Here is a 6,000-nt window from a genome sequence, read left to right on the forward strand (position 1 = left end):
GTGGGGCCAAGAAAGGCAATGAGGTAGTAGCGGGGCCGGTGGGGTGCGCCTGTGAAGATGCTGTGGTAGGGAGTGACGCGAGGGAGAGGCGCGACTTTTACTCGTAGCGTAGTGTCCGAGTATATTTAGGCGGATATTTTTTCCTTCTCTAGGGCGGATTGGGGATCAGTTAGGTGCGCGCTAGAGGAGTAAAATCGACTTTTTACTAACGCTGGATAGGGGATCGGTTAGAAACCTTAGAACTTTATCCCTGAAATTAACATTTGTTACTTTCATCACGCTGTCCCTTTTTTATCGATATTAAAACTGGATTATTTTGTGTTTTACAGACATTTAGGGTATCCTAAAAGTCCAAAACCTTCCCCTTATCATATTTTCCTTTTTTTAAAGGGATTAAAAATTTGCTCATCTAGCAAGATTTCTTAAAACTGTATCCTCAAAATTGACATATGGTTCATGCAATTCATCAAACAATTTGCCCGCTAGCACGCCATCCGCACACATTGAGCTAAATCCATTGCACACATTGAACTTGCTAAATCCATTATACACACATTGAGCAGAGCTAGCTAAATTCACCGGAAACACACTGCGTAGAGTGTAGCAATTAGAAACAAGAAGCACAACATGTCTGGTGTTCTGTCCTCCCTGGCCATGGCTCGTCGACCGCGAGCCTTCCTGCTGCAGATGACGGGGAGGCTTCCTGTTGTGCTGATGGTCACCGACCTGCAACTCGTCGCCCAACCAAGACCTGTTGTGCGTGACGACCGAGAATGAAGGGCGACCTTGTGGGCGGAAGACGTACCGGAGATTGAGGATAGCAGGGGATCCAGTGGGAAAAAACAACAAAAACTAGGAAAGAAACAAATAAAACTCAATAAAAACCAAAAAATAAACAAAGAAATAAAAAACCAAAGAAAACAATGCAACATAATGAAAAAATAGCGAAACCGATAAATAAACAAAGAAAAACATAAAAACCAGAAAGAAACAAAGAAAACAAAAAATGAAGAAAGTAAAAAAGAAAAGAAAAAAATTGGTGAAAACGAATAAAAAAACAAAAAATCATAAGGAGAAAGAAGAAAAAGAAAATAAAAAACCTATACAAACTGATAAAGAAGGAAAGGGATCCGTTGAAAGAAAACTAAAAAACTAAAGAAAAAGATGAAGAAACAAAGAAACCGAAGATTAAATAGAAAATAAAGAAAATCAATGAAGAAACAGAAAAAATGGATAAAAAACACAAAAGCCGAAAGAGAACTGAAGAGAACAAAGAAAATCACGTCGAACGAACACACAACCAGCAAACAACAGCAGACAACCTATCACTAAACATGAGCCGGCGCAGTACTGTATGGTCACTGCGAAACCTTCTGCGAGAAGTAATGAAGCTTCACTATTAGCGAGATATAGATCTCGTGAATGTGTAGACGTGGCCCAATCGGGCGTGCAAATTAGATCTAACAGCCAAGGACGGCCAGAAACAAAAATCAATGACAAGAAACACACATGACATGAGAAGGCTCGAAAGTGGTTCGGTTTTAGTGTCCTAAATGTCGCACGGATGGGCTCAAATACCCATGCTGAAGACGCAATCCATTCATATCATCATTGTCACGAGCAGGGCTTAGGGTTATCTCCAATGAGGTACCTTCATGCATCGCCCCTCTCTTTTTTGTTCTTCATGTTGATTGTAAGATCTACAGTAGAATCATTGAGAGTCGCACTGTAGGGCTTGAATGGTTTCGTCCAGTGGCGGAGCCAAGGGGGGGCGAGCAGGGGCCTGGCCCCCCCTAACGATCGACAAATACTCAGAAGCACGAGTAATTAGCGACCGTATTTGGTGAATATACACGTACTTGGCCCCCCTTAACTCCAACGGAGAGTATAATAAAATCTGAAAAGAAAAAGGCCCATCAGAGAGCCCACACATGGTCACGGCCTGCCTCCTTCCGCTCTCCAACCCGCTAGCTCCTCTGTCGTTGCTTAAAAAAGGCCTCGACATGATTAACGTGTGACCTGAGGCCATTAGTGCTGCCGGCGGCCGCCGCCTCTTGCACTTCTAACTCACGAGGTCGATTAAATCAGTGGAGATCCTCAACAAAAGAAGAAGATTAAATCAGGGGGCACCAGCTGCGCGACAGGCAAATCGTCCTACAGATACAGCCTGTCAATTCTCTAGTGGTTCAGCTCCAAGGTTAGCACTATCAAAGCCCTCTGAATTCTCGTTTAATATGAGTTGAAATTGCACATTCAATTTTAATTATTTTGATGATGTGATTTACAATGCTAATTCATTTGTAATTTCCTTTGATTGTCTAATCTACGATGTGGTAATGAAGAGTAAAACTAGGTTATCTTCTGATGAAATTATTTATATTTCGATCTTATTGGCAATTGTAAAGGCAAATTTGAATTAATATCAATTTAGCTATGTTTTAGTAGTATTGACACAAAACAGTACTATAGTACAGGGGAACCTTTTTTTTGCGTTGCACGATTTGTTTTTGCCAACTTGGCTTGGCCCCCCCTATATCTAAATCCTGGCTCCGCCCCTGGTTTCGTCCATGACTTCACTCGATACTCTTGTGACCATGTCCACTCTCGTCTTTACCAACCAAGGTGTCTATTTTGGCTATAACCTTACGTCGAAGCTTGCCAATGATCTCAATACATTGGATTTCGGTGAAAGTGGTATCGTTTTTTAATCCATGTCCCGGCCAATGATCTCAATACATATATCAGTTACATGGTCTTTATGGATAGGATGACGAATCCAAGGAAAGAGGGCAAAAGCGCCCAAAAAAAGTACGTGTCCTCCTAACCTTGGAGAATGGCAAGTGGTCCACAGACAGTGATACTCCCATCATCGAGGACATCTATACCATTTGCGGCCACATCCATGCTGCACCGGGGAGCAGGCCCACCGCCGCGCACGATGGCAAGGTCGGGAAGCACCCCTGCGGCCCTGCCTCCCTCCCAAGAGCACCCAGGCACGACTAAGATTTTTTACCGGAGGCGGGATGTACCGGTTAGAGATCCACCCTTCGGCTGTGCTTCCAGATTGGTGCGGGTGGACCCATGTTATTTTCCTTTTCTCATCTTTTCTAAGATACGAGCTACTATACGAAAGGGAATACGAGCTGCTGGACCCCCACGAGGCCACGAGAATAAATATCCACGCAGCCGCGAGCCGTCTCTCTTCTGCACCTAGCTGCTTCCCCATCTCTCTCCTCAGTTCCACGCCGGCGGCCACCCTCTCCCTGCTACGCCGGCGACCGCCCTCTTGCTGCTACGCAGGTGGCTGCCCTCTTCCCCTCTCGGTGGAAACAGACCCCCCTCGTCGGATCTGACAAACCGTCAGGACGCGTTGCCGCCAGTAGCGGATCCCCGTGCCCCGGCGCCCAGGGCCGCCTCCCCTGCCCTCACCGTCGAGATCCATCTGGAAATCATGGGATCCACCTCCTACTGGACAAGATCCAGTTGCCGCCGATGCGGACTAGGAAGCAGGCCAGGATCCACCCCCAGCTAAGCTCAACTCCCCTAATCTCTCTCTCTCTCTCTCTCTCTCTCTCTCTCTCTCTCTCTCTCTCTCTCTCTCTCTCTGAACTTCCTGATTTTTGTTTCATGCTATATGATTTGAGCTGCCCCCGTTGCTTTTTCACCAGATGGACAGTCCCCATGCTTGTGAAATTTGAAATATAAATGTTTCAGTTGTGGAATCTACCAAAATATTCAGCAAATGGAAGTGAAGGTCTCAGATTGAATTGAAGTGAAGATTTGAAGCAGATTGTGTGATATATGTTAAATTGTTGTTCCGAAATTGAAATAGATATGTAGATATATGGAACTGCTATATGTGATGTGATATGCAGATTTGTGGAACTTATATACGTGATGTGAATATTTCACTCTTTAAAATTGAAAATTCATATGTCAGTACTTTGTAATAGTCAGTTTCTCTCTCAAATTCACTCATATAGAAGTGAAATTTACTGAAATGGCATGTGTATGAAATATGTCACTCCGTCAAATTGAAATTTATATCCGTGATGTGAATATTTCACTCTGAAGTTCACTCATTTGGAAGTGAAATTTACTTAAAATGGTACATGTATGGAATATGTCACTCCTTCAAATTGAATTTTTTTATGTCACTCTTTTAACGGCTCGGCAAAAAATGTGAAACTGATATTTCAATGTGTTATTGCAAGTTGTCAAACTAGTTTTTGTGAAAACATATGAAATTAGATTTCTGAAATATGTGAAACTGCTATTTCTCTTATTTGTAACTTCTTATTTTAGTGAGATATGTAATGAAAAATATGAAATTACTTCTCTGTAGCTATTTGTCATATGAAATTACTTCCCTGTAGCTATTTGTCATATGAAATTACTTCTCTGTAGCTATTTGTCATTTGAAATAGCTATTTGTCATATCTCTAAATTAGTTCTCTGAAATATATGAGTTGAAATGATATTTCTGTTACATATGAATTGAAATAGCTATGTAGCTGATCTGTTTTGAAAGAAAAAGTGAAACTGACATATGAAATGCTAAGTTTCACATATGAAATATATGAAACTGCTATTTCTAATATCTGTAACTTGTTATTTCAATGAGATGTGGATTGAAATAGATTTTCAAATATAAATTGAAATTGTTTCAGCCACTTTTGGAATATTCAGTTACAATCTTTTTGGAAATAATTGGGAAGTTGATGAATGAATCAACTTTTCTGTCATTTGGTTTTGTGATCTAAAATTGTACAGAATAGTTGATGAAATATGAATTTACAGTCCTTTGAAAAATTTGGTATTGAAATTTGTTTTTCAAAGGATTGAAATCAGTTCTTTGATGATTGATATAATGAGTTTCAATCGTTTTGAAATATGGCATTGGCATTGAAATAACTGAAATCACACTGTAAGAAAAAGGAAATTGATTATGCCACTCTTTTGAAATAGTAAGTTTCCCTTTCTGAATTATGAAATGTATGAAACTGCTATTTCTAATATATGTATCTTGTTACTTTGCTATTTCTAATATATGTATCTTGTTATTTCAATGAGATACATATTGAAATAGATTTTTAAATATAAATTGAAATGGTTTGCGGCCTTCTGGAATATTCAATTTCAATCTTCTTTGAAGAATATGAAATAATTAGTTTCACTTCTTTTTTGGTGAGTTTGGAATATATGAAGTAAACGTTTTTTAAAATTCAAAATTGTAGTAAAAGAGTTCAAATCAATTTAAAGTGAGAGTGGTTGATCCTTTGAAAAAATGAAGTATGTACTTCTGTAACATGTGCGTATTTGTAAAGTGAGAGCCGTGGCAGTTGTGGCTGAAATCACATGGGTGGGTCCAGCTGGTCAAATCACGTGGGTGGCCCCAATATGATGAAATACAGAGGTTTAAATGAATAATAGATTGGAATACAAGGATACAAATTCTGACAACTTTTGAGATGGCAAGATCCTATTGGCTGGAGAAGCTCCGGTAGATCCCGGCTCCGGTAAAAAGAGGTTTGCGCACCCAGGCACCACTGGCCAGCCACACACTCACCACCAGTCAACAAACAAGGACCCATGGACATTGGAGGGAGCGGGTCACACCACCACCACTGTGCCACCCCCTCCACCATCCAAGATGGCAATGACAAAGGAGGTTGCCCAGTCCGAGCCACCCACGGCCTCGTTTAGCTGCGGTTGCATCCTGCCCTCTAGTGTGTACCTCCTACACGCTGCCGCCACAGCACACCGCTCCTGTGCGCCACTGCACTGCCCGCCCACCGTCAAAGTGCGACACCCTAGCCCATCCGCCTCGGCCTGCTCCGAGCCCGAGGCATGAGGGGGCGAGACCTCCCCGCCGCCATCGGTGCCGACCAACCTTCACCTAGCTGCGCCCTCTGGCGGTGGTGAGAGGGAGGAGGAGAAGGAAGGAGGACCCCGCCTGTGGCGGCTAGGGTGTCCTCCCAGTCGCATGCGGGGCGACGC

This window comes from Triticum dicoccoides, chromosome 2B, assembly GCF_002162155.2.
Source record: "Triticum dicoccoides isolate Atlit2015 ecotype Zavitan chromosome 2B, WEW_v2.0, whole genome shotgun sequence".
Classification (NCBI taxonomy): Eukaryota; Viridiplantae; Streptophyta; class Magnoliopsida; order Poales; family Poaceae; genus Triticum; species Triticum dicoccoides.